Genomic DNA, 14,634 nt, shown 5'->3' with positions numbered 1-14,634 from the left:
TCACAACGCCCCGTGCTTCACCGCCCACAATTAACCTGAGTGTGAACTGTGCTGGTGCTGCCCCCCTCGGAGCTCAATTGTGTGTGTGTGTGTGTGTGTGTGTATGTGTGTGTCAGCGAGCACATATTAGTAAATTTAAATGGAACACCTAATGGAGAGAGAAGTGTGTGGTGCTGGACTGGACCTGTTTAGATGAAGTCAGAGCTTCCACTTCGTGTTTTATAGACTGAATCCCTGTCATTTGGAAAAGGTCAAGGGCAGAAAATGGAGAGAGAGAGACAGAGAGAGAGATTTTTGATAAAATAACCCTTTGTTTTTCAAATAAATGAGACATTTTTCATATTTTCACAAAAATGTCATTACTTCAAAAATGCACAAAAATAAAAATATATATTAGAATAAATATTAGACACAGACTAGAATAAAAACAGTGAAAGACGAGCTCTTTCCCTGCACTGAACACACAGCCGTGGTGAAAGACCACTGGTCTACAAAACCTTGCATGTCCCTCATCAGAGACAAGACCCTGTCCTCTCTCTCCCTGGACCAGAGACACCAACATGTCCCTCATCAGAGACTGGAACCTGAAGTCCTCTTTCACCCTGGGTTTTACTAGACAGGCAAACACATCCGTGACCTCTCAGACGGACACACTGTCCATCTGTTTTTTTTCTGCATTTATAAATTGACAGTTTAGCCTGACCAACAATAGAATTCAACAATTGCCACTTCTTTGCATTTTGTTTCTTGTAGCCAGCACCAAAAATGAAAGCAGTCTCTCAACCCCCGCAGTCCAGAAACACAGTCTTAAACATGTTAAAAAGAGGCTCCAGTCTGGGACAGTCGAGGTAACAGTGGCTGATGGTCTCAGTTAGAGGACAGAAGGGACATGAGGAGGACACGGTGGGATTAATCCTGGCCAGAAAGATATTGACTGCTAGAGCCCCGTGGAGGATCCTCCGTGATCAGGTGAGCTGCATCCGTGACATCTGCTGCAGCGCTGATTATGAAATACCAGGTGGAATATCTGAGACTTGTCTTCTGAAAATCTAGGCAACCCCTATAAAACCAATATTTTACAGAACGCCATTAAACAAACTGATGAAAACCATTCAATGGTTCCTAAACTGTTCTATGAAACCAAACCCATTCTGTGGCTGCAAACGGGAATATAAACTCAAGGTTAACCAAATATGTCTTTATTAGGGAAGGGCACGCATAATTCTCTTTTAAACACATATACGTTTAGATTAAAGAAAACGACCCAAAGAAATGTACAACTGTGCACTGCAATTAGACAGGGCCTAAGGCCGATGAAAAAAAAAAAGCTTAAACACGCAGCTGTAATATCAGCGTTGGATGGAACTTAGACTCCAGATTTCTTTTAGTTTCCAACGCATTCTCACCCCGCCCTTTCTTTTTCTTCTGAAAGTGTGCTTTCTAAAAATAGAGAGCGTTGATGGACTGCTCTCAGGCGGTTTCAGATTTTCGTGACAAATTGGCCGCAGATAGAAAACGCTCTCTCCGCCTCCACGGATGTGGACGACTGCTGCGTGATGAATTTAGTGAGCCTTTATTACCGTAGCAACAATACAGCACCGGCGCCTGCATGAACGTTACCGTATGATATCTATAGACATGCACTCTATGCATTTTTTATTTCATTTAATTTCCCATTTCCCGTCGTGACATTTCCCGGGAATCAGGAAATAGTCTCGATCAGAATCCCACTCCCCAGGATGTAACCCTACTACACAGGAGAGGCACCTCGACTACAACTTCACACACCATTGCAACCAAAAAAAATAATAAGGCACTCAGCTTAAAAACATATGACAAATGAGAAAATTACAAAAAAGTATCTGCTAAAACAATCAGGTTGAATAAAATATATATACAGAAAGGAAAATGCAGTGTGCCCAGTGAGCTATTTCCACTAGTAGACCCTCCCGCTCTACTATCTCTACTATCTCTACTATCTCTACTATCTCTACTATCTATATTATCTCTATTATACATTCATTTCCATCAGGAACAAAGACATCTGCAAAGCCTTTATTGCAGTTAATGCTTACGTATTTTTTATTATTTGATGTTCATGCTTTATTATTTAACCAATGTTGTGTTTATTTGTAAAGTTTTTGAGCAGCTAATATCATACATATAGTATGAGTGGAGACAGTCTGGATGATTTCCATATAATTGTGGTTCAAATCAGAATACAGACGTGTTTATGAAACGAACTGATAGTAGTGTTGTATTACAACTCTAACAAACACTGGAAGAAACGTGTGGACTGTATATTTTAACAGAAATTCTCTAAAGAACATGATTCACAGTTGTAATGAATTGCAGAATTGGTGCTCTGACAACTTTTGTCAGATAAGGCCACGTTGTCACTTTCTTTTCCAGCATTTTGTATTATTCTGACCTTTGAGACACTTTTTTACAACGGTTTTGATGCTTCTTCCGATGTGGAGGAAGAGGAGTTTATTTGCTGACTACAATACCAGTTCAGAAGCAGTGGAGGGAGGACACACACACACACACACACACACACACACACACACACACACACACACACAACCACACACACACACACACACACACACACACACACACACACACACACACACACACACACACACACACACACACACACACACACACACACACACACTGTTTGATCTTCTTTGATGGTGTCATGGATGAAGCCGACTTCACAAACTAATACACTATGGCGCATGTTCAGCACCAAAGTATGAAGGTGTTTAAAGGGCCCACTGTGAGATCAGTTTACTCTGACAATTATACTTCGGGATTGCTCCGGTGCCGCCAGAAATTTCCCCAGTGGCCGTCCCCATCCTCTGCTCTGTGATGGCGGTCTAACCTTGGGGATTCGGAGACTCTAGTTACCTGGTCCTCAGGTCTGCAGGGTAAATCCAGACAGCTAGCTGACTATTGTCCAATCTGAGGACTTGGTTACCTGGTCCTCAGATCTCTGCAGGGTAAATCACAGACAGCAGCTAGACTATCTGCCAATTGAGGACTATGGTTACTGGTCCTCAGATCTCTGCAGGTAATCCAGACAGCCAGCTTAGATATCTGTTCCAATCTGAGGACTATGGTTACCTGGTCCTCAGATCAATATATAGTGAAATAAGAAAGAAAAATACAATTAAAATGAAAATAAAGATTTAAACATCAAGACAACAGCAGAAGGCTATGTAGGCATAATTGGAAACTAAGTATAAAATGGCCTTATCAGGGAACAGGAAGCATTTACTGGGGAGTTATTCATATCCTGTGCACATTTTACTGACGTCGACCCTATAGGAGTGAAAATACTGGGAGGTTTAAGAAAACTAAAAATGTAGACTTTGGGAAGACGGTGGTAATCTCTTTAGAAACGTTCTTCTCTGTGTTTTGGACTGGCTCCGACTAAAACTGCCCTCACTGGATTTGTTCTGCATAAATTAGCGCTGCGAGCAGGTGAAACACAAACAGCCTGCTTCTCCACTCAAGTCTTATACCCTTCCTCCAAGGTATTTTTCAAATTAAGCTTGGAAAATATATTTCCAAAGCCTCCGAGGCGGGCTGTAGCGCTTAGCACAGGAAAATCCTGCAAATGTCCGCTGCATTCAAATGCAGAGGGACTTACATATGCATCTGAACAATAGTTACAACTAAACGTTAACGAAGACATTCATACGCTACTTTGATATTGATATTGGGTAATTATTGACACTAATGTGGCTGGTGCAGTTCAAGCTCATCAGAATCCAGGATATACACGTCAAGTTAATATGTGAAGATAATGAAGAGTTGGGTTTCCTCTCTGTGTTTCAGCCACAGAGCCAGATACTGATGTGGTCTTTCACCCTTGAATAGTGGATTATTATGATAAAAAACAGGTGTAATTCCACTTTTCCCAGCCCATACTTTTAAGAAACATTGCCTTCCACATCTGTGCTGATGCTGTGGGTTTGCAGCATGCTCGCACACTCTTTTCCTTCATCCTAATTAATTGGCACTTCAGATCCCCGCTGTATCACGGAGCCTCCTGGTTTTATCTCACACGCTAACACACTGACAGCTGCTGCAGTCTCGGAGGCAACAACAACAAGCATGCCCTGCGTGTGTGTGTGTGTATGTGTGTGTTGTGGTAAGGGGAGGGGGGTGGGGTGGACATGTGTCTGAGTAGGTGCTGGTTTTTGCATCATTAAAAATAAAATCTATATTTGCATCCGTCGTTTTGTCTTCTAAACTTTTACACAAAGTGGAAACCCAAGTTGTCTTTGTATGTATCATTTGCACCTGACTTCCCGTTAATAACCTGCATCTTTCCATATCAATAGTTGTCTGTTTTTCTACATGGCATTACCCAGCAATAGAGATCCAACCGGTAGCCTTTTTGAAAGATATTGTTCTCCCATGCTACATGGTTCGTATATAACACGTTCTCCTCTGTCGTGTCAAACACGGACGCTTGGTCAGGTGCCTTTGGAGTTTTGGTATTGATGCAAAAAGTCTCCTCTGGATTCATATTTAGACGCTCTGGGTCAGGACGTACGTTTAACTCACATGAGACACTAGAACGGGACACACAGTACAACAACGGGACATGAACCCCGGTCTCCTGGGGGACATTCCTGTGTCGTTAACCCCGACCGGCCTCCTTACGCAGCAGCCAATACTGCGTAGGGAGGCATTTCCAATTAGCCACATGACAGCCAATAAACACATTTAAGTGTCCAAGTGTCTGGGATTTGTTCATATTCTATAGCACACCCGCTAGACACATAGCCAACAGTTATATAATAATAATATAATAATTTTTCTTTTATTAATCCCGCAAGGGGAAATTATGTTTTCACTCTGTTGTCATTATTATACACATTACACACAGGCCCGAATTACACACATATGCTCAGTACCGGTACATGGACTAATGGAGAGATGTCAGATTGGGGGGAACCTAACTTCATAGTGTTAGTACTATAGAATATAGACACCGCCCCAGGGTGGTGTACTACCATTCTGCAGTGAAATGAGTCTGATTAGACAGGAGGGTTTGTTTGAAGAGCAGTCTGAACAAGAGTTAACATATAGCTTTAATTAGCAGCCTAGAAAATGGTTACATATTTGCTTTGATTGGACATCTTTAATTTTAAAATTCTACATTGGAATGTTCTGATATTTCTGGTGTGACAGACACAGCCACTCGGAAGTGAAATGAGTCTGGTTAAACAGGTGGTTTTGATTTAAGAGCCGTCTGAACAAGAGTTAACATATAGCTTTAATGAAAGGGTTTAATACAGCTTGGTGAAATGAGTCAGGCTCCCCAGGCAGTTGGGGGTTTGGTGCCTTGCTCAAGAGGAGGTGAACTAGCATCTCTCCAGCTACCCGTCCACCACCATACTTTGGTGCCTTTAGGTGCTTGAACCAGCAACCCTCTGGTTTCCAACCCAACTAGTGACTTAGCTACTGCTCCTTTCTCTGGGACGTCCTAAAACAGATGGGTCCCGTCACCGGTCTTTGGATTGAAATCATTGCTGAAACTTAACCAATCATGTGACCTTAACAAATCATGTTAATCATGTTAATGTGGGGCCGGGTTGGGTCAGTGGGTGGAGCAGGCGCACATATACAGGGAGGTTTATGCATCGACGCAGAGCTCCTCTCTCTCCCCTTTCACCCAGCTGCCCTGTCGAGTAAAGGCGGAAAAGCCAAAAAATCTTTAATATAAATCATGTTAATGTTTTATATAATGTTTTAAATGGAAAGTGTCCCTGTTAATACACAAATACAATTCAAAAGATTTCAAGAGTGCTTTGTTATGGGCCTATTCACTTTGTATTCAGCTGACCCATGTTGTCAATACAAACGCTATATATATATATATATATATATATATATATATATATATATATATATATATATATATATATACACACTGTATATTACAAGAGAAAAGGCCATAAACTGATCATAAGAATATTTAAAAGGTGGATTTTCGTCTGCAGTGGCGCCTCCCCTCTACAGTCAGTTGATTAAGGGATGCCCTTTGCAGAACCCTGCACAGTGTGTATATATAGTCCCACAGCTCATACTGGAGCCTCCCACACCTCAGAACTCCTCTCCCTGATTGACACTGATTAGATTAGACAAGCTATCCCGGAGTGATCCTTTAATTCCCTCACACCCAAAGACAACAGCAGCAACGTGTGCTGAAAAGGTCAAAGACGCAAAGCCTTATGGTACCTAAGACCTACGCTTTATTATCTTCACTCTCACAAATAATGAAACTAATGAAAAACACAGAAAAGAAAGCATCCCTGGGTGGAACTGTCAACTGACTCTTGAAATAAAATGTCTGGCTGCTGCTAATTTTGGCCTTTCAGTACAGAATACCACTAATATATGCAGCTTCATGAATAACCAGGTGACTCAAATTATAGGATTTTTGTATGGAACACATCAGGACATGACTCTTAACCAGGAAACAACTGTTATGCACCGTTGTTTCCTTAAATCGAGTCACTTAAAGATAATTATGACAAATGATCTAGACCTTGAAATGACAATAAATGCCACAATGTCCCAAGCTGATCTAGAGAATAAAAATCAAAACCAATCCATTTCTTTTTTTTACGTTATTGGCTATAAATCCAGATGTTCCGGGAATGACAGCTCATGTCAAAAAGTCATGTCCCAAGAGGACTGTAACCACGACTACTGTCTCATCAACCAAACTCAAAATAATCCCAGCCTGTACGGTCTATATTATAGATCTGCGTTTGGAAAATAACAGAATATCTAAAACTGACTGAAGCAAAATTAATTGTTCAAACTGTGCATCAGCAGCCGGTGACCTCTCACTGAGATTCTCCAAGTCAAGCAGTTTGTCTCCTTATTTCATGTCAGTGCTTCTTCTGGGGAGGAGAAGTAGCTCAACAGTGAGCACTCCTCGCTCTCCACTGGTCCCGATGAAGATTGGGGGTGTGAGTGAGGCGGAGGCAGTCGAGCTCACAGATATTAAGCCATTCTAAGTGGACTGCATTGCATGGACAGTGCTAGGTTAGGGTTAGATTAGCCCAGGCTGCCAGACACACAGCGATGAGGCTGCAATGTGAGCAAGGACACAGGGATGGAACCCCCGACCTTCCCATTCTACACCTGAGCCGTCTGCTCACAGGTGGTGAAGGTACAGCTCACAGCAAATTAACAAGATATAGTGTCTGTGTTTTATTTGTGACTAGCTTCACATATGATGTAAACGTAGTGTAAACTATTTTTGGGTTAGCAATTAGTCCAATCCGATTCAAGTCGAGCCCAGCCTGATGATGACGTTTCATCTACCAACCCTTGTACAGCCGGCTCAGGTCTGCCTTGGACCAGCTCCTAGTTATGCTGTAATAGTTCTAGACTGCTGGGGGACTTCCTCTCTCTCTCCATCTGCGTCCATTCATGTCCCAGCAATGCTTGTTACCAACTTATCTCCTTATGTTCTCTCGCCTTGCAGTTTTATTTTAATTGGGGTGCATCACATCAAAGTTGCAGGTTCCGTGGTCCTGCTCGAGGCCCTGCTGTGGTCTTCTCCACTCTGCAACGCCCTGCTACGCCCTGCAACACCCCGCATCGCCCAGAACTGCTACAACTATTATTTCCAGTCAAAGTTACATTATCTTTATTGTTACTATAACGACCACTGGTCATCATATTTCTCTATATCTGTATCAGTGTCGGTGTCTAAACCAGCAGTGATACATGCCCCCCCACCAAGAGCCTGGGTCTGTCCCAGGTTTCCTGCTGGCTCTTGGGGGAATTGTTGAAATTGTTGGGTCTTTGTGAATTATAGAGTGTGGTCTAGACCTACTCTATCTCTAAAGTGTATTGAGATAACTCTTGTTATGATTTGATACTATGAAAAAAGAAAAAACTATGGAAAAAAGGGAATGACATAGACCTGGAAGTTAAATACATTGAAGTATGATAAATATGAGTATGATGGACGTCAGAATGCCACTGGATGTCTAGCCTTGGGCTCCAAAGTGGCTAGAAACAGTGTTTGCACACATGGGCTACTAACACTGCTCTCAAGTAAAGGATCAAACTTTATGTTAATACGGATCAAAGTAGATCAGCAGATGCTGCCTCATACGTACAATTGTATGAATATTTAACAAGTCACAATAGAACAAAATAACCGTCAAAGTGCAAGTTGAAAGGAACACAGTTTTAAGTTTTCTTTTAAGGATATCCACTCTCTCAAGACCAACTCAGACAATAGAAATGCTTTGAGAAATTGTATTGAATAAATTACAAATTCAATTATACGGCTGTGTTCAGAAGAGTCCCCTGACCTTTCATGAGCCCCATGAAAGACAATCAGGACACAGCAGCAGCAGCACTAGGGCATGCTCCCACAGTTCAAGACTGGGAGAGCTAAACTATTCCCCCATGTGAACGGAGCAGCAACGGTACGGTAGAGCTGGGGAAGGGGGGGGGGTGGCATCACTGCAGCAGCAAGAAGTCAGGAGCAACTAAAGCAGCAGCAGTAAGGAGCAGACCAAAGCTGCTTTAAGTTGCCATTTAGCAGCAAGGGGGGGGGGGTAGACCAGACAGCTGCTCTGATGCTTATCACTGCTGCAGCTCAGCTGATGTGACCGTGTTGTTGGCCAATAGCGGTTAGCAGCATCTTGACTACTTGGCCTGCCAAAACTCTATTTAGTGATTTCTAGAGCAGAAAAGAATCTTAAACACAGTACGTTACCAACGGAAAACGAGATGACAGAAGCCGAACGGTTTGCCGGTACATGTCTGTGTGTGTGCAGATGTGAGCGCTGCATGGGATCAGCATACACATTTGTCAGTTAGTTTGTGAGTCTGTCTTTTTAATTAGCCTGCTGTTAATCACAGCCCTCTGATTACTTTTGTAATGATGTCACTGGCGCATAATGACAAAGGAGGCGTTACGCTGCGAACATGACAGGTGCTCGGCATCTCATTTGACGAGGACGGAGGGAGGGGGAGAAGGAGGGGAAGGAAAGAAAACACCGGCAGGAGAAAAATGTAAATAGAAAAGAGGGCCATTATTTGGAATGCCGGGGGGGCCTGCAGTCGCCAATTTTCAGCTGTCACAAGTTGAAATGTTTTGGGAACGACATCTCTGTTCACCTCTCGCTTGTCTGGCATCGAACAGCTTTCGCGTGTTCCGTGCGCGGCTAACCTTGTCTCATGAATAACAGCGCCGTGTGGAGACGTCACCTGGTTCACTTTCTAAGAATTAGGTACGACAACGCTTGTTGGTTCACTGCCAAGAAATTATACAACGGTTCCTGAGCATTTTAATAACAATGTCTATATCCAGCCACGCATGATCGCACAAGCTAAATGCACACAGGGTGCAGCCGCCGAAACCGAGCCGGAAAACGACCCCTTCACTGGCTGTGTGTATGTGTGTGTGTGTGTGTCACAGCACAGGCCTGCCCACTTCAGTTAATGAATCTGAGAGTGTTGGGTTTGGAGCTGACAGAGGATCTTCTAAGGAAACTAGTTATATTCCGTTGCTGCAGTTAATAAAATGATGCCTAATGGAGACACAGTGTGCCCTGCGTTACACTAGCACCTACCTGTAGTGGCCTTACACCAGTGGCTGCATTAACCACGTTTCCACTGTGAAGTTTGAGATTCTGGCGCTCCAGCTGCCTCTTCTGATTTCTCTGCTGCTGCTACATAGATGCTCATATTAACATGTGGTCAGGCTCAACACATGCAGTACTGTACATTGTTAGGATGAAGCCTGCTACCTGAGAGGAAGCCGGATGTCCCTATCTTCTCACTAACTCCATGTGCTATCTCCACGATTATGATACTGATACACAGGCCTGGCAATGCAAGACAAATGTACATGTAATGTGACGTTGTGCAAAAGTGTAGTTTTCTACTGATGTTTTCATCCAACTAACACAAAAAAGAAAAGTCTTTTGCGATATGTTAATTGCGACGGTTGATATCTCAATGATGATAGAAAAAACAAAGGATAGGTAGCTAACACTGCAAAGATGAGATATTGGTTTACAGAAATAAGCATGTTGTTTAGTAGGACAATTTGTCCAATCAAAGAATCTTCAGGGAGAAGGGATGATGCAATTATATGATCTTCATTAAGTCAAAAGACCCTGAGCAATTTTCTACAGAAAATGACTGCCTTTCCTTCAGCTTTTGTTCCTTTTACCACAAAACAGACCCGCACTTCTCACTGGACATCCCAGCAACCAACATCCCCATATAAGGTCACTCAAACACCTCATGCTCTTGCAGACAAATAATTGAATTATTATTATCATTAGCAAAGAGTTTGACTGTTGAAAAATATAGTTTCTACATTGGACTATACTTGGGCCGTTGTCGCCTGATTCTCAGCCCTTATGTCGAACACCAGCACTGGATTTTCCTGTGTAAGTTTTATTTCCACCTTTTCATTGGATTCTATGATTTTATCCAATACTAAAGATGTGACTGTCTCTGTGATTTGACTGCTTTTTGATTAGTTGTCAGGGTGTATAACACAAGGACCAACACATTTGTCATATTATCAGTTTGATCCCTGACTGAAACATTGCATAGTCAATAAACCTATAGCGCATTAATTTTACTGTCTTGTTTAAGATGCTACTGTTAGCATAAGGAGAAAGTGGCACATGACTTGACACTCACAGTCAATTTGCTCTAGCTCTTTTCTACCAAATGTTTTAAGACTGACAGCTGCTTGCTTAAGCCTTTCATGCTGCCGCCCTTTGAAATTGTTTAAGTGAACTATGCTTGTCTAGCTGAGAAATTGTGCATATGTTCAGCCTGCCGTGTGCCAACAACCCTCCCCCCCACCCTCCCCTCCACCCTTCCCCTCCTTCACTCCCCACCTTACCAGAAGCCAGCCGTTATCTTCCTCTTGACATTTGTAGATGCCAGATAGCTGTCTAATATACTGTTGCAGCTATTGGCTTATGTGGACGGGGGTTGGGGGGTAGAGCGGTGAGATAGCAGCTGATATCTGAGTAAACAGGAATCTTATTATTCTTTATTGTGCGATGGGAGCAAAGCTGCCTCAGATTGTTGCAGGGCCTCTTTTCCACGTGGAGGGGGAGATAAAGGAAAGTTCTTAATGTCAATATGAATGAGGTACGCACACGCGCGCACACAAACACACACACAGAACTCAGCCTCTTTTTTAATATCCTGTGTATGTGCACGCTGCAAAAAATCTCCACCTTATCTTATAAGCCCTGTCTATTATTGAGCCAGAAACATCTTGTTTTTTAAAACTAATGTTTAATGTTGCAGTGCAGTGAGACAACTTAGACATGTCTCTCTAAGGTCTCGGTCTCCCGTCTCTCTGTCTGTCTCTCTGCCTCTTGTCTCCTGTCTTTGTGTAATGAAACACGAGATAGACGGCTCAGCTCAGTCAGTCTCATGCTTCCGTAATCCTCGCTAATTTGTGTAAGTCCCGCCTTGGTCTCCCTTGTAACATCGCAACAGTTTCAGCAATTATCTTCAAACGAGTGTCAGTATTTTAAAGAAGATAGAAAAAAGCAGCATCCTTCCGAATGACTGTTTTTACGCTAGAATATGAAGCTGTATGGCAGCGGAGAGATGGACCATAGGAAGGTTAATTATATGGTTCCAGATATCCCTCCCTGCTTAACCAGTCAGCCATTGCTCTGTTGGTTCCTCCATGAACTTCTTGAAGCCTCAACACCTTCTCCACATTTTTAACAGAAACATACATTTTTGGTTTAAACCTATATAAAAGCTTACATTATGGGTGTTTTCAGTTAGTTTGCTCTGGTCCCAATCAGATGATTAATTTGCAAAGTTGGAGTGATTTTCCCCTCGGTTCGGTTTGGTTTCACACCTGGAAAACTCCAAGTCTACCAACATGTATCACTACAAAACCACGCGAGAACGTTCACTCTTCTTATTGGTCAGATGTGTCTGGGGCGGGACCAAGAAAGTAAATACAGGAAGAAGGTCCTGTTTGGACTAGTGCATATTTCTTCCATCTCCATGTGTTCATTTAAATTCTGTTTCTGTAAGAGGAACATTGAAGCTTCTACAGAGACGTTGGCTCAGGGGACATTGGCTCAGACTAGTGGGCACCTGGTAGTTGGGTCGGATCCTGTTTTAGTCCGCATCCGAGCACAATTGCTGTGTTGACACCCTGCACCAAGGGAGGAAAGGCTCCAGGCTTTGATTGAACCCAACTGAACAAAACGCCACCTACAGGCCTGGAATATGAAGTAGCGTGTTGTTATTTAAAAATTAATCTATTTGGACGCAAATATTCTTAAAATGATGCCAGGGAAGTTGTGAAAAAAGGTCATTTTGGTATGTGTGGACGTGGCCTCATGATGTATAGTGACGTAGTCCCTGCTTGTCAACCAGCTGGAGGTGCTAGTGCTAAAAGACAAGGAATCATTATCCCTCTCTGACTGCCCAGCCACCAACGGCGCTACTTAAAATTATTTTCACCTTTATTTCACATTCACACGGTTACACACCCACACGTGTCCAGAACAACCCCAGACCCCAGTCTGAGTGTATGTGAAGACCTCAGCCGGGTTTCTGGGGGCATTTTTGCTTGCTGCAAGATAAATAATGCATAAATAACGGTTAATTAGCTTCCAGGGGCCGAGCAAGGAGAGAGAAATAACAATAGAGGAGGTGGTGGAGGGAGGGTGTGTGGCTGGGGCTGCAGTGTTAATTAGAACTAATGCTCGGAGTAGGAAAGGAAAAATACTCTCACACACCATAAATGAAAAGAAAAGTCCACACAAAATCTCAGTTGTCCTCCGTAGCTTTCAGGGGGTTCCACCTCTTCTCCCTCGTCTTCACCACTGACACTAACATTCTTCCTCTCGTCGTTCCAATTACCCAGCTGTTAGATGCCTTGATTGATACATGGTAGCAGATCTGTGTGTGTGTGTGTGTGTGTGTGTGTGTGTGTCAGTGCAGGCTAATTATCAAAGCTCCAGATGAATGTCAGTGTGCAGCACAGTCGGGACGAAGTATCGCATTAGCCACATCAGTGTACCTGAGATAGATCAAGGTGCCGACAAGTCTCGTTAACCTCCCCTCACTGCCTGTGTGTGTGTGTGTGTGTGTGTGTCGGTGTGTGTGTGTCAGTGTGTGTGTGTGTCTGTGTGCGTGTCGAGGCGAGGAGACTTCACACGTGTAATTGGTAGACTAAGCCACTTACACAGCACCAGGGACTTGAGTCGCCCCAGGTGTAATTTTCATAGGGAGTGTTGGTGCTCGCAGAAACATAACAACAAGCAGGTGTGTTTGTGGTGATTGGTGTCACAGAGGAGTGCTCTTTGAAATGAGATGAGCTCTGCCTTCTATCACACCACTTCCTTAAGAGTTGCATGTCGAGGCGGCCTCTGGCTCACCCGGTGGGAGCGTTCGCCCCACGTTGGCTGGGTCCTGCAGCGGCCCGGGATCGAAGCAGACCTTCATCCCCCATCTCTCCCCTTTACTGTCTATCCTCTGATGCTGTTTAGTTGAGGGACAAGCCCACAAAAAAGCTTTAAATAAATAAAAGAGTTGTATGTCACACCTCCAGATGGACTCTTCTTTTGCCAACCTTACAACAAACTAATGTCTAGTATCGGAATGAAATCCTGAGTCTAGATAGAGTCGGGGTCCTCCAATTGTCTCCATTGTTTGGTATGAGGTCATAAAACTCAGTCCCAGTCAGTCGTTCTCCAGTCTTTTCCCCTAAAGACAAAATCAAACGGGTTAGATATTATCCTAAGCTTGAAGTCTTGGTAGTGAAGCACCAAACAGGAAGGAGGAGATGGCTAGAGCCAGGGTTGTTTATGGTTGCTATGGCTAAGCTAAATGCTAAAAAGGGAGAGTTACTGATTTTAATCCTTCTGAGAAGTCATCCTTTTCATCCCTCACTAAAATCTGCCATCGCCATTCATTGTCTACTGTAGGAAAAATTGCCAGCTATTCACACTGGGTAAAAGAAATCCTGGCAGGGGGGCTGATGATATCCAGGCCCCCAGGAACAGGAAGTTAGCCAGGCCTTATAGCACATAGAAGGTAGGGGCCAAACAGTTGAAGTACAACTCCCGGCTCATCACGTGATGCCCTCTGGTCCAAAAATACTTTTCTCTGTGCACTAACATAAAAAATGTGAAATCTTAGATTTGTTTTTTGTTATTGAAGAATTTGATCCATTCGGTACGATAACATTTGGAAAGTCAAGAAGAGACACACCATTATAGAATTTAACCCCCATTCAAGTTAGCAAAGTGCTAAAGCAGAAGTATCTGGCTCAGTCGGAGGAGGTCGGATCATTTTATAGCACTCATACTGTAGTTATCTTCTGCTATTGTTCATGTATTTATCCATTGGTCTATGCTCTGTTCCTTATGGTGAATGATCAGGTGTGGAGGAATGCCTAACAAACACAAATCAACCACAATCAGGGTGTTAGTCAGTGCAACCCTGTCAGACACAAATCACAATACAGCTCTGATTAGATGACAAAACTGACATACAGTACATCGCATGGGCACAAATACCACACGCTTGCTATTTATATATGTATGCCGTGTGCCT

The 14,634-nt window shown here is 43.1% G+C and overlaps 1 long non-coding RNA gene across 1 annotated transcript; it reads right to left on the bottom strand.

Annotated features, from left to right (window-relative positions):
• Nucleotides 1-2,430: 2,430 nt before the first annotated feature.
• On the bottom strand, nt 2,431-7,496 carry LOC116685873 (uncharacterized). The gene is made up of 3 exons (XR_004331073.1): nt 7,442-7,496; nt 7,399-7,404; nt 2,431-2,441 (listed from the first exon to the last, which is right to left on the bottom strand). It is a non-coding gene; the product is annotated as an uncharacterized LOC116685873 (long non-coding RNA).
• Between the last annotated feature and the right edge of the window lie 7,138 nt (nt 7,497-14,634).

This window comes from Etheostoma spectabile, unplaced genomic scaffold (genome assembly GCF_008692095.1).
Source record: "Etheostoma spectabile isolate EspeVRDwgs_2016 unplaced genomic scaffold, UIUC_Espe_1.0 scaffold272, whole genome shotgun sequence".
NCBI lineage: Eukaryota > Metazoa > Chordata > Actinopteri > Perciformes > Percidae > Etheostoma > Etheostoma spectabile.
This window is presented reverse-complemented; position numbering and strand designations above follow the sequence as displayed.